Genomic DNA, 23,325 nt, shown 5'->3' with positions numbered 1-23,325 from the left:
TCATGGTTTGTGAGTTCAAGCCCTACATCAGGCTCTCTGGTGTGAGCACAGAGGCTGCTTTGGGTCCTCTGTGCCCTCTCTTTCTACTCCTCCCCTGCTGGTCCTGTCTCTAAAAATAATTAAATAAACTTTAAGCAAACAAACAAAAAAAGACAAAACTTATTGTTAGATGGAGATGATCAGTAGATACTTATAAAATATTTGATTCATTTGAAAACTGAAACAATACTAAACTTATATGCATCTAACCAAGAGAGCCTAAAAATATATAAAGAAATAATAGATCACTAGAGATATCTTTTAAACTTACCACCAGAGTGGAAGATTTTCATACATCTCTATTTTTGCTATAACAAACATAAAAAAATTGATAAAAATACAGACAATGTGAACAAGACAAATAACAAACTTGAGAAAATGGACCTGTGTAGAATTCTGTATCTAGTGATAATAAAATTAATATCATTCTTAAAAACATGGAATACTTCTGTAAACTAGCTAGACCATAAAGCAAATCTCAAAAAATTTCAAAAACTCAACTTTAAGCATATCACTTTGTTTGACCAAATATAACTAATTTAGAAGTCAATGTCAAAATGTCTATTTTCAGAATCTCCATATATTTGGTAATGTCTACAAACTCTAGTAAATAACTCATGGGTTATGTCTATCATAACAGAAATTTAAAATAGTTAGACCTGAATTATGATGAATACATTATATGCTAAAACTTGTTGGATACAAAGAAACTAGTTCTTCTAGGGGGGAAGTGACAGACTTAAATGCCTACATTGGAAAATAATAAAGAGCAAATTAATGGCCTAAACATTCATCTCAATAGTTAATGAAAAATCTATAAAATTAACTCAAAGACAGTAGAAGGAAAGAGCTAATACAGATAAGAAAGTTTAGTTAACTTTAAAAAAATGATTCAATGGAGAAGATCAGCAAAAAAAAAAAAAACGTTCCTCTGAAAAAGCTAATAAACCCTCAGATCTCAAGCAAGAATAATCTAAACAAAAAGAGAGAGAAAATGTGCAAGTAAACCATGGAAATATAACTACAAATAAAACAAATATTGTAAGCAGCTAGTAAATTAAATCATTTAATCAAATTTAAATAAAAAAATTAAAAAGCTAATGAGAGAATTCAATAAAAAATGTATACCTATGAATATCAATTACTGGTCAAATGAACAACTTCCCAGAAAACAAACTCTTCCTAAGACACTCAGGAATAGATAGAAAGCATGAATATCTCCAATCTTACTGAATAAATTGAATCCCTAATTTTAAATTCTACATATGCATACACAAATTAGATCAGATGATTCTACAAATAAAACTTTTAAAAAGTGGGGAGACTGGGTGGTGCATTCGGTTAAGCAGCTAGCTCTTGATTTCAGTTCAGGTCATGATCTCACAGTTGATGGGATTGAGCCCGGCCTTGGGCTCCACGCTGACAATGCAAAGCCTGCTTGGGATTTTCTCTCCCTCTCTCTCTGCCCCCCTCTCTCTCTCTCTCTCTCAAAAGTAAATAAACACACACACAAAAAAAAACTTTTAAAAAGTCATTGTAATCTGTAAATACTCCTTCAAAGAATAAAAAAGAGGAAATACTCCCAATCTGTGAAGTCAGTAAAACTTTAAAACCAAAACTAAACCAGGATATAGGACAAAATATATTTACAGGCTAATCTCATTCATGAACCAAGACTCAAAAATCTATAAAATATTAGCGAACAGAAGCTAGTGGTGTATAAAAATAATAGATCACAATCAAGTCACATTTTATCACAGAATGCAAGGATGATTTAATATTTTAAAAACTATCGGGGCGCCTGGGTGGCGCAGTTGGTTAAGCGTCCGACTTCAGCCAGGTCACGATCTCACGGTCCGTGAGTTCGAGCCCCGCGTTGGGCTCTGGGCTGATGGCTCGGAGCCTGGAGCCTGTTTCCGATTCTGTGTCTCCCTCTCTCTCTGCCCCTCCCCCATTCATGCTCTGTCTCTCTCTGTCCCAAAAATAAATAAAAACGTTGGAAAAGAAGAAAAAAAATAAATAAATAAAAATAAAAAATAAAAACTATAAAGGATGTTCAATATATTAAATGATTAAAAGTGAACAATTATATGATAATTTTGATGATTTCAGAAAAGTATTTCGTTAAAATTCCACTATCAATATAAAATATAAGATAAAATTTTTAGCCAACTAGAAATAAAAGGAATGTCCCTACCATTTTAAAAGATTTCTATAACAAACTTATGGGAAACATCATTCTTGATTATGAAAAATGGCAGGTACCTTTAAGATGAGCAGTAAGTCAAACATTCTACCACTATTTTTATTAAATATTGAAGCCAAGATCTTAGCTGGTATCATAGGACACAAAATCAAAGGCATAAAAGATAGAATGGAAAGAAACAAAAAAGTAAAAATTTCACATTGTATAATTGTCCACATAAAAGACCCAAAAGAATATAAGACAAAATACTAGAAATAGAGACAAGCAATTTATAATCTATATAACAACAATTAGAAAAGCTAAGTTTAAAACAGTACAAATAGTTGAAAAAGTTCTGTTAAAAATAAAAGCAGCAAAATTACAAGGTACCTAAGAATAATTTTAAGAAGATATTCACAATGTGTACAAAAAGAACTGTACAATTTTTCCATGAATATGTATAAGTTATTATAAAAAGACATTAATTAAAACCTATGTAATTGAGGAGATGTACCATGACCATTGATTGGAAAACCCAATGGTATTGAGATGTTAATTCTCCCAATTCTTTATTTTTTTTTTTTTTTTTAAATTTTTTTTTTTCAACGTTTATTTATTTTTGGGACAGAGAGAGACAGAGCATGAACAGGGGAGGGGCAGAGAGAGGGAGACACAGAATCGGAAACAGGCTCCAGGCTCTGAGCCATCAGCCCAGAGCCTGACGCGGGGCTCGAACTCACGGACCGCGAGATCGTGACCTGGCTGAAGCCGGACGCTTAACCGACTGCGCCACCCAGGCGCCCCAATTCTCCCAATTCTTTAAAAAAGACATTCAGGTCAAAATCTGACCAAGGTTTGGGGAACCTGCCCTACCAGATATCAAGACCTTTGTGAAGCAGAGTTAAGAAATAATGTTAATGACAGAATTAAAAGCCAAGAAATAGACACTCACATAAATGAAATTTTAATCTATGACAGAGATAACACAGAAGATAACTGGGGAAAAGATTGAGTATTTATTAAATACCATCAGGGACATTGGGTTATCCAGACAGAAAAAATAAGATGAAATTGGATCCTTGTACTCAGCAAACAAAAAGAAATAATAATTCTGGGTGGATTGAAGACTTAAATGTGAACAGCAAAAGTAAGTCTTAAATGTTTAAAAAATATAAAGAGAGTATCTTTAAAACATGGAGGTGGGTCAAGATTTCTTAAGCAAGACACTGAAAGCAACAAACATAAAATAGTTTTAAAATTCATTGTACTTGCATCAAAATTAAAAACTTCTGCCCATCAAAAGGCACCATAAAGAAAGTAAGAATCTGGGCACCTGGGTGGCTCAGTAGGTTGAGTGTCTGACTTCAGCTCAGGTTATGATCTCGCAGTTCATGGGCTCAAGCTCTGCCTTGGGCTCTGTGTTGATAGCTCAGACCCTGTAGCCTGTTTTGGATTCTGTGTCTCCCTCTCTCTCTGCCCATCCCCCCCCCCACACTCTTGTTCAAAAATAAATATTTAAAAAAAATTTTTTAAAGTAAGAATCTAAGGCAAAAATAGAGACACCATTTTTAGAATGAATGTTAGCAACAAAATATTGGTATTCTGAATACATAATGAGTATATAATATGGGAAAAACAATAGAGAGTGTGGGCAAAACAAAAAAAAATACTTTTCACAGAAGCTAAGAAAGAAATGGCAAATAAATGTATGAAAAGATGCTTAACTTCATTTATACTTGGGGAAATGCAGTTAGAAAACAATAAGATACAATTTTACTCTCCTTAGATTGGAAAAAAATAATAAACTTGGTTACACCAAGTATAGGAGAGCAAATGGGTCAATGGACAATCTTAAATACGCTTTGTAAAAATACAAATTGGTGTATCCATTTGAAATACAAATTAGCCTTATCTTTTAAATTTAAACATTCTCATACCCCAAGTAGAAAGGAATGTCAATGAATACAAAACAAAACAATCCAGCATGTACTAATAGACAGAGGTATGAAATAAGACACCTTCAGATAACTCCAGAGAACTGCATAAATTTTCTATGGATGGGGTACCTGGGTGGCTCAGTCATTTAAACATCTGACTCTTGATTTCAGTTTAGGTCATGATCTCAAGGTTCATGGGTTCGAGCCCCATGTTGGGCTCTGCACTCACAGCATGGAGCTTGCTTCGGATCCTCTGTCTCCTTCTCTCTGCCCCTTCCCCACTTGCTCTCTTTCTTTCTCTCTTTCAAAAATAAATAAATGTTAAAAAAAACTTAAATAAAAGAAGTTTTTTCCATGGATGGAGCACAAGTTGCATGTTTATGGGGGAAGAGAAGGCGATGTGGTAAGCAACGTTGGCAAAGAGGCAACTCACGGTCAGCCATAATTTTCAGTGTTAGATGTTAGTGCTTTGTCCGGATATGAAAATTTTTCAAGCACTGTGAAATCACACTTCAGAAATGTAAATAAATCACAACAGCAGAGCTGCTCTAAATGAATTTGGAGGACCTTGGACCAGGCAGGCACAGTCCATCCTTGTTCTCCATGGGGGTGACATAGGATTACACTCCTAAGGCTTGGGCACAGGTTGAAAACAGCCCTTGTGGGCAAAGGGTTTGGAGCTCTGTGGTACCACAATCTAAATTTACATCACAGAGCACAGAGCATCCATGTAACTGGATGATGGCAGAAAACCTAATGAGTGATTTGGAGAATCACTCCAAATCAATGGTAGGATTTCTGGAAAGATATCCATTTGTAGTATCCAAAATACCCAATATTGTTGAAAGAAGCCTCAAAGGTCTCAGCATACAAATATATTTCCTATTACTCATTCAAATTGTTCAAAACACTCTGAAAGTACACTACAATTTTCATAAGTAGTTTACTTACATTGTTTTCGGGGCTGTCAGGAAAAATTGCTTATATCTTTTATTAATCCTAAGCAAAACCTACTCTATACTACTTTCAATCATCAGAAAGTTGGACAGTAAAATGGAAAACAAAAACAAAAATAGAGGGAAGAGCAGTCAATTGCCTAAATTCATTCCCGGGTATCAGACAAAGCACTTGACCGCTGCTGCTTAGCTTGGCAATCTCTAAAGTGGAAATGAAAGTATCTATCTCCTTACTGCCCTATGTTTCCACCTGAAGTATTCTATCATAATGCAAACACAGCACACCTTTTTTCAGAGTATCAGTATTATAATAAGATTAAAGTACAGTCAGTAATCTAAGTCATAATTTCAATTTTATATGAAAATAAACACCAAGAACACTTTGAGTCTTACAGGAAACTGTCATACTGATCTAAACAGAAATCTTGGCTCTTTGACCTCTGGGGTGGGCGGTGGGGGGAGTAGGGTGTCCATTCTGGCTTTTGTTTTTCTATCTGTAAAGTGGGGAGAATACTTACTTGTCAGACTTATGTGAGATAATACATAAAGTACGAGGGTGGAGCCTGCTCAATAAATGGTAGCTACAGCATAATACAGACTATAAGACCTTACAAATGAATACTTTCAAGGACCAATCTTCCTAATAAGAAACCTCCAATAAGAAAAAGGGAAAAGTCATTTGGACATTCCTGTGTCACTTGAAACCAGTTTCTCAAACTTTGACACTATTGACATTTGGGGCTGGATAATTCCACACGGTGAGGAGGATGTCATGGCCACTGCGGGACGCTCAGCAGTATCCCTGCCCTCTGCCCATTAGGTGCTATTAGCTCTCCACCCACCTGAGTTGTGACAAACAAAAATGTCTCTAGACGCTATAGATACTGCCAAATGCCCACTGGGGGGCAAAGCGTCTTAGGCAAGGTACAAAAAGCACCAACCACAAAGGAAAAACATGGAAAATTGGGCTTTATCAAAATTCAATATTTCTGCTCTTAAAAAAAAATTGTTTAGAAATAAAAATGCTGGGCTCCTGGGTGGTTCAGTTGGTTAAGTCTCTGACTTTAGCTCAGGTCATGATCTCACAACTCATGGGTCCGAGCCCCGCATTGGGCTCTGTGCTGACAGCTCAGAGCCTGGAGTCTGCTTCAGATTCTGTGTCTCCCTCTCTCTGCCCCTCCCCTGCTCACACTCTGTCTCTCTCTCTCTCAAAAATATATAAACATGGGGGAGGAGCCAAGATGGTGGAACAGCATGGAAGTTTTTTTTTGTGCATCTGGCGTCCATGAAATACAGCCAGATCAACACTAAACCATCCTGCACATCTAGAAAACTGATCTGAAGATTAACACGACAATCTGCACAACCTGAACCACAGAACTCAGCAGGTACACGACGCAGAGAGGTGAACTGGGGGAGAGAGATGCCACAGAGGGCAGGGAGCTGTTTTTGTTTGTGGAGAGAGGATGGAGATGGGGGCAGGGGGAGAATACGGGAAAAGCACAGCCCCCCGCAAAAGCAGCTGGAGAGAAAGTGGAAAAGTGGAAACAGCCACAGGGACTGAACTAAAAAGGGAGAAAGGAGAAAGCAGAGGGCTTAAATTCCATTAAGACTCTATAAACAGGGGGAGCGCAGAGTCTGAAACGCCCCAGCTCAATACCTGGCGGTGCTCTGGTAGGAAGGGCAAATCCCCAGGAGCAGAGTGAAGTCTGGGGGTCTTCAGGCCACACGAGGAGAGGTGGTTCCCCCGCTGGGAGGACTCCCCACAGGCAAAGGTCCCAGCGGATCCTGGAGAACAACCACATTCACCGGTGCTGGAACAAGGACATTGGGGGTGAAGCCTGGCTCCAGATGCGTATTGTGATTTGCCATAATCCCTGAAACGCTGCTGCTACACAGTCACGTGAACTTTTTCTGGGGGGGCTGGCACCCGGACGCAGTCTCTGGGCCTCCGCAGCAGCAGGGTCCCACAAATGTTCCTGGGTGTGGCTGGCACCTGGCCATTGCTCAGTGAGACCTTCCCACAGAGGGGCAGAACGGGTCAAAGCCGCAGTCCCTCAGAAGTGAGGGGTCAGGAAACACAGCTGCATCTGAGATAAAGCTCAGGAGGGAGGTGCTGCTTGGGGCTTGGTCACCGACAGTGTAAAAGCGGGGAGTGAATGGAGGCCAAAGACAAAGGACAGGTGCGCAATTGTTGATTGAAGAGAACAGAGCTCCGATACTAGAGACTGGGTAGCTGGGTGACGCCATTTTCACCTCTCCCGCTCATGTGCATACACACCTGCAAGCACCACAATGATCCACCCCAGTAGGCTAGCAGCTCCATCTAGTGGAGAAGGGAGCCGTTACACTAAGCCCCGCCCAACTGGGCCAACCTCGCTCTTCAGGAATACAAATCTCTCCGCCTGCTTACTTTACCGACTATAAAGTGCTTCATAGTTTGACTTCTAGGGGAATATGAAGTAATTTCAATCGTATTTCAATCTGTTTACTCGTCCATGTGTTCAATTTTTTTTTCTTTTCTTTTTCTTGAATACAGAAAGAAAAAATTTATTTTTATTTTCAATTTTTATTAAAAATATTTTTCTTTAATTTTTCTCCACTATATTTTTTTACCTTTGTGTAAATTTTTTCAAATTCTATTTTACTTCCATCATTTCCTTTTATTCTGTTTCACTGTATTCTTATTTTCAATTTTTCAAATGATTTCCTTTTTTTTTATTTCCCTTTTTTCTCTAATCGATCAAGCCCATTTCAACACCCAGACCAAAACACACCTAGGATCTAGCATCATTTATTTGATTTGTGTATGTGTGTGTGTGTGCAGGTATTGTTTTTAATTTTTTAATTTTAATTTTTTTACTTCATTAATTCCTTTTGTTCCTTCAAAATGAAGAAACAAAGGAATTCACCCCAAAAGAAAGGGCAGGAAGAAACGACAGCCAGGGACTTAACCAATACAGATACAAGCAAAGTGTCTGAACCAGAATTTAGAATCACGATAATAAGAATACTAGCTGGAGTCGAAAATAGATTAGAATCCCTTTTTGCAGAGATGAAAGAAGTAAAAGCTAGTCAGAATGAAATAAAAAATGCTATAACTGAGCTGCAATCTTGAGTGGATGCCACGGTGGCAAGGATGGATATGGCAGAGCAGAGAATCAGCGATATAGAGGACAAACTTATGGAGAATAATGAAGCAGAAAAAAAGAGGGAGACTAAGGCAAAAGAGCATGATTTAAGAATTACAGAACTCGGGGCGCCTGGGTGGCGCAGTCGGTTAAGCGTCCGACTTCAGCCAGGTCACGATCTTGCGGTCCGTGAGTTCGAGCCCCGCGTCAGGCTCTGGGCTGATGGCTCAGAGCCTGGAGCCTGTTTCTGATTCTGTGTCTCCCTCTCTCTCTGCCCCTCCCCCGTTCATGCTCCCTCTCTGTCCCAAAAATAAATAAAAAAACAAAAAAAAAAACAAAAAAAAAACGTTGAAAGAATTACAGAACTCAGTGACTCATTAAAAAGGAACATCAGAATCATAGGGGTCCCAGAAGATGAAGAGAGAGAAAAAGGGGTAAAAGTGTTATGTGAGCAAATCATAGCAGAAAACTTTCTTAACCTGGGGAAAGACACAGACATCAAAATCCAGGAAGCACAGAGGACTCCCATTAGATTCAACAAATACTGACCATCAACAAGGCATATCATAGTCAAATTCACAAGATATTCAGGCAAGAAAAGAATCATGAAAGCAGGAAGGGAAAAAAGCCCTTAACCTACAAGGGAAGACAGAGCAGGTTTGCAGCAGACCTATCCACAGAAACTTGGCAGGCCAGAAAGGAGTGGCAGGATATATTCAATGTGCTGAATCAGAAAAATATGCAGCCAAGAATTCTTTATCCAGCAAGGCTGTCATTCAAAATAGAAGGAGAGATAAAAAGTTTCCCAGACAAACAAAAATCAAAGAAATTTGTGACCACTAAACCAGCCCTGCAAGAAATTTTAAGGGGGACTCTCTGAGGGGAGAAGAGATGAATAAATAAATAAATAAATAAATAAATAAATAAATAAATAAATACCAAAAGCAAAAAAGACTAGAAAGGACCAGAGAACGCCACCAGAAACTCCAATGCTACAAGCAACAAAATGGCAATAAATTCCTCTCTTCAGTACTCACTCTAAATGTCAATGGACTAAATGCTCCAATCAAAAGACACAGGGTAACAGAATGGATAAGAAAACAAGATCCATCTATATGCTGTTTACAAGAGACCCATTTTAGACCTAAAGACACCTTCAGATTGAAAGTAAGGAGATGGAGAACCATCTATCATGCTAATGATCGACAAAAGAAAGCCAGAGTAGCCATACTTACATCAGACAATCTAGACTTTGAAATACTGTAACAAGAGATGAAAAGGGGCATAATTAAGGGGTCTACCCAGCAAAAATACCTAACAATTGTAATGAGAGCACCCAAATATATAAATCAATTAATCACAAACATAAAGAAACTCATTGATAATATACCATACAAGTAGGGGACTTCAACACCCCACTTACAGCAATGGACAGATCATTTAATCAGACTATCAACAAGGAAACAATGGCTTTGAATGACACACTGGGCCAGATGGACATAACAGATATATTCAGAACATTTCATCCTAAAGCAGTGGAATATACATTCTTCTCCAGTGCACATGAAATGTTCTCCAGAATAGGGCACATACTGGGACACAAATCAGCCCTCAACAAGTATAAAAAGATCGAGATCATACCATGCATATTTTCAAGCCACAACTCTATGAAACTCGAAATCAACCTCAAGAAAGAATTTGGAAAGATAACAAATACTTGGAGGCTAAAGAACATCCTACTAAGGAATGAATGGGCTAACCAAGAAGTTAAAGAGGAAATTAAAAAGTACATGGAAGCCCATGAAAGTGAAAAAGATAACACCACAGCCCAAAACCTGTGGGACTCAGCAAAGGTGGTCATAAGAGGAAAGTATATAGCGATCCAGGCCTTCCTACAGAAGGAAGAAAGGACTCAGATACACAACCTAACCTTACACCTTAAAGAGCTGGAAAAGAAACAACAAATAAAACCCAAAACCAGCAGAAGACAGGAAATAATAAAGATTAGAGCAGAAATCAGTGCTGTTGAAACCAAAAACAAAAAACAAAAAACCCAAAAACAGTAGAACAGATGAATGAAACCAGAAGCTGGAGTTTTGAAAGAATTAATAAAATTGATAAACCCCTAGCCAGTTTGGTCAAAAAGAAAAAGGAAAAGACCCAAATAAATAAAATCAAGAATGAAAGAGGAGAGATCACAACCAACACAGCAGAAATAAAAACAATAATAAGAGAATATTATGAGCAACTATATGCCAATGAAATGGGCAATCTGGAAGAAATGGACAAATTCCTAGAAACATATACACTACCAAAACTGAAACAGGAAGAAATAGAAAATTTGAACAGACCCATAACCAGTAAGGAAATCGAATTAGTAATCAAAAATCTCCCAAAAAACAAGAGTCCAGGGCCAGATGGCTTTCCAGGGGAATTTTACCAAACATTTAAAGAAGAGTTAACATCTATTCTCTTGAAGCTGTTCCAAAAAATAGAAATGGAGGAAAACTTCCAAACACTTTCTATGAAGGCAGCATTACCTTGCTTCCAAAACCAGACAAAGACCTCACCTAAAAGGAGAATTATAGACCATTTTTTCCTGATGAATACAGATGCAAAAATCCTCAGCAAGATACTAGCCAACTGGATCCAACAATACATTAAACAAATTATTCACCATGACCAAGTGGGATTTATACCTGGGATGCAGGACTGGTTTGATATCTGCAAAATAATCAATGTGATACATCACATCAATAAAAGAAAGAACAAGAAACACACGATCCTCTCAATAGGTGCAGAGAAAGCATTTGACAAAATACAGCATCCTTCCTTCACAAAAACCCTCAAGAAAGTAAGGATAGAAGGATAATGCCTTGAGAACACAAAAGCCAATATGAAAGACCCAATGCTAATATCATCCTCAATGGGGAAAAACTGAGAGCTTTCCTCCTAAGATCAGGAATAAGACAGGGATGTCCACTCTCACCACTGTTATTCAACATAGTATTGGAAGTCCTAGCCTCTGCAATCAGACAACACAAAGAAATTAAAGGCATCTAAATTGGCCAGGAGGAGGTCAAACCTTCACTCTTCGCAGATGACATGATACTCTATATGGGAAACCCAAAAGATTACACCAAAAAACTGCTAGAACTGATTCATGAATTCAGCAAAGTTTCAGGATATAAAATCAATGCACAGAAATCGGTTGCATTCCTATACGCCAATAACGAAGCAACAAAAAGAGAAATCAAGGAATCAATCCCATTTACAATTGCACCAAAAACCATAAAATACCCAGGAATAAATCTAACCAAAGAGGTAAAAAATCTATGCACTGAAAACTATAGAAAACTTATGAAAGAAATTGAAGAAGACACAAAAATAGAAAAAGATCCATGCTCGTGGATGGGAAGAACAAATATTGTTAAAATGTCAATACTACCCAAAGCAATCCACATATTCAATGCAATCCCTATCAAAATAACACCAGCATTCTTCACAGAACTAGAGAAAAACAATCTTAAAACTTGTATGGAAACAGAAAAGACCCTGAATAGCTAAAGCAATCTCGAAAAAGAAAACCAAAGCTGGAGGTGTCACAATCCTGGACTTCAAGCTATACTACAAAGTTGTAATCATCAACACAGTATGGTACTGGCACAAAAACACTCACTCAGATCAATAGAACAGAATAGAGAACCCAGAAATGAACTCACAAATATATGGCCAACTAATCTTTGACAAAGCAGGAAAGAATATCCAATGGAATAAAGGTAGTCTCTTCAGCAACTGGTGCTGGGAAAACTGGACAGCGACATGCAGAAGAATGAACCTGGACCACTTTCTTACACCAGACACAAAAATAAACTCAAAATGGATGAAACACCTAAATGTAACACAGGAAGCCATCAAAATCCTTGAGGAGAAAGCAGGCAAAAAACTCTTTGATCTTGGCCACAGCAACTTCTTACTCAACACGTCTCCGGAGGCAAGGGAAACAAAAGCAAAAATGAACTATTGGGACCTCATCAAGATAAAAAGCTTCTCTGCACAGCAAAAGAAAATCAGCAAAACTAAAAGGCAACCGACGAGATGGGAGAAGATATTTGCAAATGACATATCAGATAAAGGGTTAGTATCCAAAATCTATAAAGAACTTATCAAACTCAACACCCAAAAAACAAATAAGCCAGTGAAGAAATGAGCAAAAGACATGAATAGACACTTCTCCAAAGAAGACATCCAGATGGCCAACTGATACATGAAAAAATGCTCCACATCACTCATCATCAAGGAAATACAAATCAAAACCATAATGAGATACCTTCTCACACCTGTCAGAATGGCTAACATCAACAACTCAGGAAACAACAGATGTTGGCAAGGATGTGGAGAAAGGATCTCTTTTGCACTGCTGGTGGGAATGCAAACTGGTGCAGCCCCTCTGGAAAACAGTATGGAGGTTCCTCAAAAAATTAAAAATAGAACTACCCTACAACCCAGCAATTGCACTACTAGGTATTTATCCAAGGGATACAGGTGTGCTGTTTCTAAGGGGCACATGCACCCCAATGCTTATAGCAGCACTATCAACAACAGCCAAAGTATGGAAAGAGCCCAAATGTCCATCAATGGATGAATGGATAAAGAAGATGTGATGTATATAATATATACAATGGAGTGTTACTTGGCAATCAAAAAAAAAAAAAAATGAAATCTTGCCATTTGCAACTACATGGATGGAACTAGAGGGTATTATGCTAAGTGAAATTAGTCAATCAAAAAAAGATAAAAATCATAGGACTTCACTCATATGCAGACTTTAACAGACAAAACAGATGAACATAAGGGAAGGGAAGCAAAAATAATATAAAAACTGGGAGGGGGACAAAACATAAGAGACTCTTAAATATAGAGAACAAACAGAGGGTTACTGGAGGGGTTGTGGGAGGGGGGAAGGGCTAAATGGGTAAGAGGCATTAAGGAATCTACTCCTGAAATCATTGTTGCACCATATGCTAACTAACTTGAATGTAAATTAAAATATAAATAATTTTACAAAACAATGAAACACCACTACACACCTGTTAGAATGGCTGAAGCCAGAACCAACCATATAAAGTGCTGGTGAGGCTATACAGCGGCTAGACTCTCACACACTGCTGACGGATGTGTAAAATTGTTCAACCATTTGGAAAACGGGAAGTTTTTCAAAGTGAGACATACATCTACCCCATGACTTAGCAATTCCACTCCTAGGTATTTACCCAAAAGGCATGAAAACATATGTCCATACAGAGACTTATATAAAAATGTTCATGGCAGTGTATTCATAGTAGCTCAGTATGAACTCAATTACTATAAACTACCCAAATATTTAAGAGATGAATGGAAGAACAAGGTTTATCCCCAATGGAATACTCCTCAATGGAAAAAGGGAGGTGGGGAAAGAAAAGTGAAAGGAAGAAAGAAAGAAAGAAAGAAAGAAAGAAAGAAAGAAAGAAGGAAGGAAGGAAGGAAGGAAGGAAGGAAGGAAGGAAGGAAGGAAGGAAGGAAAGAAGGAAGGAATACTGACATAGGCAAAAACATGAATGAATCTCCGGCACTACGCTGTGGGAAAGAAGCAAGACTTAAAAGAGAACTCGCCATACGATTCCATTTAAATGAATCTCTAGAACAGGAAAAACGTAAATTATAATGACAAAATCAAAATAACAGATGCCTCTGAAAGTCTAGGGAGGTTTCTGTGCCCCTGAGAGTGTTCAATGTCTTGGTGGGGATAGTGGTTACATAGGCACACACGTGTGTCAAAACCAATTGAAATGTACATTTGTGTGTTTTATTGTAAAAATGAGGGTGAGAGGTAATCAGGCAATCAGAATTAATGCACCAGAATTAATGCAATCAGAATTAATAGCACCTATAGAAAATACGAATGTAGGAAACAGGACATTAAATACACATATAGATTCAAGCCATTTTAGTGGATTTTTAAAAATTTTTCCAATGCTTATTTATTTTTGAGAGAGACACAGAGAGAGAGAGAGAGAGACAGAGAGACAGAGCATGAGCAGGGAGGAGCAGAGGAAGACACAGAATCAGAATCTGAAGCAGGCTCCAGGCTCTGAGCTGTCAGCCCAGAGCCCGTCACAGGGCTCAAACTCACAAACCCCGAGATCATGGCCTGGGCCGAAGTTGGACACTTAAGTGACTGAGCCACCCAGGCGCCCCCATTTTAGTGGATTTTGAGCTAACATTTTATCCAGAAAAAAAGTTGGGGAGCATCCAGGCACAAAAAATGAGCAATTAGCAAGTAGGGAAAAAGACAAATTAATAAACTGGAAGGCCAGAGAAAAGAATGCAGGAAATAACAAGAAATCATAAAAGAAAAGAAAAAAAGAACAGAAAAAATTAAAGAAAAGCATTAATCAGAGATATAATAAAGACCTTTTTCCTGAGTTGAAGAAAGTCACAAGACTTTATATCCAAAGGTCTTCTGGGAGCAGGGCAGGATTATTTCTTGAGGGCCCATCTCTTGACATATCCTGACAAATTTCTGAATTCTAAGGGTAAAGATAAAACTATGAATATGTACATTAAAGACGCTAGAACCATTGGTTGCCAGAATTGGATTTTATTTTTTTTTTAACGTTTATTTATCTTTGAGACAGAGAGAGAGAGCATGAACGGGGGAGGGTCAGAGAGAGGGAGACACAGAATCTGAAACAGGCTCCAGGCTCTGAGCTGTCAGCACAGAGCCCGACGCAGGGCTCGAACTCACGGACCGCGAGATCATGACCCGAGCTGAAGTCGGCCGCTTAACCGACTGAGCCACCCAGGGGCCCCCAGAATTGGATTTTAGAACTTAATATAAAATTTTTTTAAATGGTTGCCAAATTTTATTTGTGGAAGTAAAATACTTAAAGTATCATCCTCTACTATAACCATCGCCTAATATCATGGAAAGAAAACAGGAAGAATATGTCAAAATTATAGGAATGCCAGTCCTCAAAAATGACAGTATATACATACACATACACTAATACACACATTGTCTTTATCTCCTCAATTCTTTATGGGTAAGTCAAAATATTTTCTCACAGGAATCTTCAAAGTAACACTAAAGAATGCAGGAAGATTTCTAGAAATATTTAGCAAAATGAACTATTTTCCTGAAATTCTATTCTTACATAAATCGTTATTTTTCACCTTTTTTAATGCAAGAATTCAATGTGCTTTCTATTTAAAAAAATCACTGAGGCAGATAGGAAGCTACATAAATGTAGCAGAATGAAAGGAATTGTCATATACAGGAGATGTTTGGGGAATAAGACCAATTAAATAAATATTAAGTGTAAGGAATTTCTAACAATATGCTCTTGAAGCTTAGATCAATTATTAAGGAAGGATTTTTGAAAGGAAAGGTAAACTTATTTTTAATAAATTCCAGAGCTAAATATTATATACTTTTTTTTTTACATTTATTTACTTAGTTTCTTTTCTTTTTTTGAGAGAGAGCACAAACAGAGGAGGGGCAGAGAGAGAGGGAGACAGAGAATCCGACACACAGAGCCCAACGTGGGGCCCAAACCCACAAACCTCGAGATCATGACCTGAGCCAAAGTCAGATGCCTAACCAACTGAGCCACCCAGACATTCCTCATATACTTTTAATAAAAGATGGCACAACTAGGATGGAGTAAATGAATATTAAAATTCTTATCTTTATCCTGAGATTACGGTGATTATTTGCTGTTAAAAAATTTTGGTCAAGTGGGGGCACCTGGGTGGCTCAGTTGGTTAAGCATCTAACTTTGGCTCAGGCCAAGATCTCATGGTTCCTGATTTTGAGCTCTGTGTTGGGCTCTGTGCTGACGGCTCAGAGCCTGGAGCCTGCTTCAGATTCTGTGTCTCCCTCTCTCTGCCTTTCCTCTGCTCTTGCTCTGTCTGTCTGTCTCTCTCTCTCTCTTTAAAAAAAAAGTAAACATTAGAAGAAGATTTTTAAAAAATGGGCCAAGTATATTTTTTACAAAAAGTAATATTCCTCATTAGCAGAAGATAAATGAGATAGAGAACTAAATCAGTAAGAAAAAAAAATTGATCACTGCAAGGAAAGACAGGAAAGAAAAGAAGGAAAGAAGGGATGAAGGAAGGAGGGAAGGGCCACAAAACATAAAAGGTATCAGATAAAAATAAGACCAAGACCAAACAAATCAATTAATGTTGCGAATGGAATGAACAACATTTCTATATAAAAGACGATGACTAAAATTAGGGAAGAAAGGCAAAACCCAGTTCAGAGGCTATTTAAAAGATCATTTTAAATAAAATGATAAATGTTAAGTAGCTGCAGATACGATAAGCAAATGGAAACAAAAGGAAAGCAGGTGGAAATATTACTATTGAAGTAAAGCTGAAACAAGATGCATTAAGGGGGATATTTCATATTTATAAAAGGTATACTCTGCCAAACGGATATGTCAAGAAACTTTATACATCGAAAAAAAACTAATCGCAAAATACATTAGATGAATAATTTTTAGAAATACAATGAGAAACTAACAGAAAGTGCAGTCTTCGGGGAGATAACACGCCTCTTTCAAAATGTGACAGATCAAGCAGATAAAAAATATAGAGTACTTGAGGGGTGCCTGGGTGGCGCAGTCGGTTAAGCGTCCGACTTCAGCCAGGTCACGATCTCGCGGGCCGTGAGTTCGAGCCCCGCGTCAGGCTCTGGGCTGATGGCTCAGAGCCTGGAGCCTGTTTCCGATTCTGTGTCTCCCTCTCTCTCTGCCCCTCCCCCGTTCATGCTCTGTCTCTGTCCCAAAAAAAAAAAAAAAAAAAAAATATATATATATATATATATAGAGTACTTGAATAACACAATTACAGAGTCTGATTTATTGAGGAGAAAGAGTAAGAGAGAAACATTGTATCTAACAGATGTAAAATACATATTATTTTCAAATTTTCATGGAACAGTAATGAAAAAGTCATGGAGAAGATATAAAGACCGTCTCAACAAATTCCTCAAGCAGATATACCAGTTAGCCCACACTTTTTCCTCACTGTCATAATTGTGGAAATTAACAGTTCTGCACAGAGTTTGGAAATAAAAGAAATCACACCAATAATAGACTCAGAGGGGTGCCTGGGTGGCTCAGTCGGCTTAGCATCCAACTCTCAGTTTTGGCTCAAGTCATAATCTCACAGTATGATGAATTTGAACCCCATATCAGGCTCTGGACTTACAGTATGGTGCCTGCTTGGGATTCTCTCTATCTCTCTCTCTCTGCCCCTCCCCTGCCCTGCTCACGCTGTCTCTGTCTCTCTCAAAATAAGCAAATGAACTTTAAAAATAAAAATAAAAAAATAATAGACTCAGAAAACAATACGGATGATATCTGATTGTTATGTAATAATACCCTGATTAGATATTTGAGTACCTTGAGTAGATTAAAATCATTTTTCTCTTTCTCTTACCATTCTGAATATTTCATCTCACAGCCTGATAAAAAGACTTTATTATTTAATAAGGGTCTGAATGAGGCAGTCCCCTCTGATCCTTGTCAACATTTTTCAAAATGGAGATACTGGCTTCCAAAGTGAAGGATGGGACCCCAGAGCGGGGGTCAACTTTCTTTTGGGGTCTGAGAGGGCACACCCAAACTGCTCAACTATTACTCCTAGTCCCACACAACATGGAGTAAAGTCTGACATAGTTAAGCTGCAGAGGAAAGCCGTGGAAACAACATGTAATAATTATCCTATACTTAATTCATACATACAAATGGGCAACCCACTACTGTCAGATACTTGAGAAAAAACATAGCAAAACAAAAACAAAAAACAAAAGAATACAAATGAACAGGAGTATCCACTGTTGCTGGAGGAAACAGAAATAACTCAGGGAGGAGCAGGGAATCTTAAACTAATTTCAGATGGTTTTTTGAGAGAGTTCAACAGACTATTTCATTCATATAACAAGAACAGGTTGCAATGATAAAAGGAACAGGGTTTGTAAAAATTCATAATGTAATTCTTGACATTTAAAAGCTTGATAGAATACTGAATGAAAAAGTCAATGAAATGTTCCAGAATCTAGAAGAAAATGACAAATAAGCAGAAAATATGAAGGATTTCAGCACAATCAATCCAGAAGGACCCACATCTGTCTACTAGTAGTTCTAGAAAGAAGTAGTTAAGAAAAGGGACACGAGCAATTTATCAAAGGAATAAAAGAATGAAATTATCCAAAGATTAAATAAACCAACAAAAAGAATATGTCTTCATTTTGAAAGATTCTATCTGGGGCTGAGCAGAAAGAATGCGGGGAAAAAATCTGAACACATTATTATAAAATTTCAGAATTTTATTTCAAAATTTCAGAATTTTATTTCAAAATTTAGAATCCCAGAATACTGGGATTCTAAAGAAGATCCTAAAAGCTTCCAAAGAGATCACATTTACCTTCAAAGGAAGAAGGACCAAATTGGTTTGGGACATTTCATAAGCAACACTGGATGCCAAAAACATTGGGAAAATGCCTTCATAAGTTCTGAGTGAAAATTATTTTGAGCCTACATTCTAGCTATCAATCAAGAGTGAAGACAAAATGAAGTCGTTTTCAGACATTCAGACTCCCCAAATCCACCATCTACAGATTTGTACAGATTTGAAAGAATTACTTGAAAATGTACTCCAAGAATAACAGCAACAACAAATGAAATTCAAGAGTGAGGAGAATATGAGATTATAAGAAACCACGGCCCAAATAAGGCAGCAAAATGCAAGGAAATTCCAGAAGACAGCCATCCAGCAGATCCTGAAAGTCAGGCTGGAACAGATCTTGAAGCCATGGAAAGGAGTGATTCAAAAGGAAAAGAATTTTAAGTAATGGATTTCTTAGCACAGGAAGTGAATCTTCTTCAGGAAAAGGCAAAAGCATATTAAAATATTCAGGAAGAAAAATATCTCGCTCCATTGCCCTCCCCACTTCCAACTTTCATTAATTGTATTTCTACTTTTAGTGACACTGCTTTGAAGATATACACGATTGCATGTCTTAACCTATGAAACACTTTATGTTTGTTTTATAGCAAATATTTCAAATACTGGAATGTTTTTCCCCATTTTTAGATTCAACTGATGGATAAATATAAAAAAACTTAATTATATAGGCTCACAATCCCCTCTATGATTCCACTAGAGCAAGATATGAATCTGAACTCAGAATTTTACAGATTGTACAAGGATAATACAATGCTTAGAATATATATTAAGTAACACTCCAGCACATTCTGGAACATCACCCTAATTAACATTTCTACAGAAAAAAAATATGTAAATAATCTGAACAAACCAGTTCAGGTGAGGTTTTGTGACCAAATAAGTTCAGGTCATTGCCTCAAGCGTGGTTACTCCTGCTAACTGACCTAGAAATTGAACTAAAGAGTGAGCTTGTAAACTCCAAAAGAGCAGTAAGAATCCTTGCAGATTTCCTACTGTGGGAGAAAGTAATGGGAGAAAGAAAGGAAAAAACTGGTGAGACACGGAGACAGAGTCACAGCCCCTATAGAATTATTTGAGCCTCAGAGCTTGGACTCATCAATTAGGTGAGGCAGGAATCACCCTCTCTTGCTTAACAGCTTGATTTGAATTTGTCATTTGCAACTGAAAGAGGTCAGACCAATAATGCCCAATGTGGCCATACCAAAGTGGACAAGGGGACATGTGACAGGAGATGAGGTCTCCTGAGCTCTAAGAAGACAGAGAACTTACTCATCATATCCTGATTCCTAGGACTGTGCTTAGCTCATGGTAGGGACTCAAAAAATATTTGTTCATTGGATGAATTATGGCAAATATCATTACATTGTAATTATGTGTTGTTTTTTGTTCTGTTTTTTTTGTTTTGTTTTGTTTTTACAATAAACCATAAACTCCTTGAAGGCAAAAACCATGTGTGTTTTTACTTTTATCCTAAGCATTCAATAAAATGCCTACCACTTGTTAAAAGCTGAACAAATACCCACTGATTAGTTGGTGAGTGAATAAATGAATGAATGAAGTGAATGAACGAATCAAGAAACAAATGAATAAGCAAATTAATCTGTTTCCTAAAACTAACTTCCACATTTGAATTTAATCTCTTCCTACTTTATATCGTAAGGGATATACATATAATCAGAGCAACAGGTATGATCAACAGTCTTCATAATATTTTTTTCAATAGAAGAAAATAGATTTGAAGAACAATAAGTTATTAGGCATTCGAATATTTTCTAAATTCTGCTTGTCAACGAAATAGAACATCCTGACAATGAACTAATATAGTGTTCTAAATTCAATGCCTTTTTAAAATTCCATAAGTAAACAAGCTAAATACTGTCAGCAGTCATCTGAATGGGAACCACAAAGAGGGAGACAATAATGTATCCCCATATGTCATCCTTCTGCCAAAAGGCTCTTGAACCCCACTAACGAAAAAAAAAGCACTAGACAGAAGGAAGCAATAGCTTTATGGAAATAATTCAGCCTCTTGTCAATCGGAAACTAAGAATGAGGCAGGGCCCACCATTTATTAAACCAGGGATATATTTTTATTGCCTTTTGTGAAAAAGAGCTCTCCAACATTTGTGAGATGGTGCTCTACATGATCCTCAAAGTTCAGAGGAAGTCCAGAAAACAAAAACAAAACCCTGCAGTTTCCTTTCGAGGACGAAAGCAATAGTGACCAGATAGAGGGCTGCAAAAGAATAAAAATAAATTGACAAAGCATGACAACTCTACAATTCAGCTTCCTCTGAATCCACAAGATTCCATACACAGTAGCTTAATGGGATTCATCAGACGAATTAAGACTTGCCTTATGCATTAACATGTCATAATACAACTCCTCAATAATGCCATCTTCACATTACCCAAGGCACAGAAGGGTTTTTTAATATTAAAAATTGCTGAACGATGTCTAAAATTTATTATTTCTGGAAAACTAATTTTATCCATTTTTTTTCAGTATGCTCACCTTAAAGCATCTACCCTTGTGAAAACATGCTTTCCCAATTAGCTGAAAGAGAACTCAGTGCCACCTGCCATTTCCACTGGCCCATCTGAAATAACTTCCTGTGGGGAAATGTTCATTTAAAGTAGCTCTGCTGACCTGCCAGCATCAGGTTATATTTCTCCAAAAGTTTGGCTGGGAAACACTGGCTTTTAAATAATTGCTTAAGGAAACTCCCAAGAGATCCACAGTTAATGGTCCCATAATGAGTCGCTTCTTCTGGCAAGAAAAGTTATTTCTGCAACATCCATATTTGATTTTCTGGAAAATCTATAGTAGCCTAAGCTTCACGCATGAGCCACTATAGGCTTATTATAAGCCTACAGTTTTTCTCTTTGCGGTGCATGTTGGACGCTCCCCATTGCTCTGGGGCGGAAAATCCAGAAACAAAGTAACGTGACAAGCTGAGTACATAAATTAAGTGCATAAATTCTTTACAAATAGGGCTCTTGATAGTACATTGAAAGTACAAATAGTAGTTGTACAGCACACCCAAGGAGTTTGTTTTCCAAACGAATGAAATGGTGCTGGAGAGGTGACATATCAGAATTATTTCCCCCACTCGTTGACCTGCAATGGTGCCACATTCTTAATGTTTTTAGCCAAACACTGTTATTGGAAAGAAGGAGCAAGGTTTTACATAAATGCTGCCTCCTTCAAGCTATGAACCACTGTGAAATAGCATTATCATGACAAGCTCTCTTGATTATATTATCTCCAGGCTCTAAAACTCTATAGACCAAGACATTTTGAACAGTTGTCCCATTTTAGAGAAGCAAACATCTAATATAAAAAGAAGAAAAAGAACTGGAAAGCTGCAGACAAGTTCTGCCCCCAGATCCATCAGCATTGACCCGGGTCTCCCTTAAACACAAGCCTTTTGTACCTTCGAGGCTGAGGACATTCAGTTGAAATTTTCTTCCCGCCTCCTCCCGAACGAAGCTATCAGTATCACTGACCTAAACCCCCGAACACATGTTGGGCTTTCCAGATACAAATGCGTATCTAAATTCAAGTGTAAAGTAATACCCAAAGATCTATAGTACCTTTACTCATAAAAGCCACACCCTCTTGATCTTATTCTTTAAAATGAGATATAAAAATAGCAAATAAAAGTTCCAAAGGGGGCCATCTATAAGCAGTTTGTATTTAGAATATGAGCTAATAGTCAAGTGTATAAACAACAGGTACTCAAAGTAGGTGTTTGGTGAAATAAACCACAATATCTCCCATGGACGCAGAACTAACCAGAGGCGGGAAACGGTAACGAATTAAGGAACAATTCTGACAAATAAGAAAGCCAACCTTTGAGAGAAACAGCAGATCAGAGCACAAAGGGGATCTTAGGATCTCACTCATTTCACTAAAGAAAACACCATAAGGCTTTCTCCCAGATTTATACAGCAAACCCTCAGATGACAGTTTTGTGGAAATTTTCCTATTGGCAGGCATTTTGAAAAATCAACAAAATACCTGAAGAAGAGCATTCATTTGCCACTTCCTCTTGGATCATTATAAGAACATTCTCTCAGCGTCTTGACAGTAAACAGCAAACAGGGTAACACAACCCCAGAGAGTTCATGCCTAGAAGAAAACCCCAACATTTGATTTAAACGATGGCATTGCAAAGAAAACTTAGCTGAAGTGACACACATAGTTTTTATAGAACTTGGCAGACGGAACACTTAACAACCTAGTTCTAACTCTGACTCAGCCACAGATCTCCGGGGGTACTACATGAAAAAAAACAAAACAAAACAAAACAACACAAAACAAAACAAAACAAAAAGCCCTTAATGTCAGTCCTTTGACTGCATCTCCAAACAAAGGAAAAGTAATTAGGAAGGTGTGGTTTGCAGATTTTTGTGGGGGGTTTTGTTTGTTTTTTGTTTTTGTTTTGTTTTGATTTGTTCTTAACAAATCTGGGCTCTGTTATTAATAGCCAGGACGAGGAATTTGGAAACGTGATCAGATTTAATAAGTTTATGGATGCCCCTGACCCCCCACA

General features: G+C 37.6%; 1 protein-coding gene across 3 annotated transcripts in view; it reads right to left on the bottom strand.

Annotated features, from left to right (window-relative positions):
- Window positions 1-23,325, bottom strand: part of POU6F2 (POU class 6 homeobox 2) — a 494,159-nt gene that overhangs the window by 441,606 nt on the left and 29,228 nt on the right. The gene's annotated exons all lie outside the window — the stretch shown is intronic.

The sequence above is a fragment of the Puma concolor genome, chromosome A2, assembly GCF_028749965.1.
Source record: "Puma concolor isolate L17-30 chromosome A2, mPumCon1.1.hap2, whole genome shotgun sequence".
NCBI lineage: Eukaryota > Metazoa > Chordata > Mammalia > Carnivora > Felidae > Puma > Puma concolor.
The sequence above is the reverse complement of the archived record's forward strand: the minus strand, read 5'-3'. Positions and strand labels throughout refer to the sequence as shown.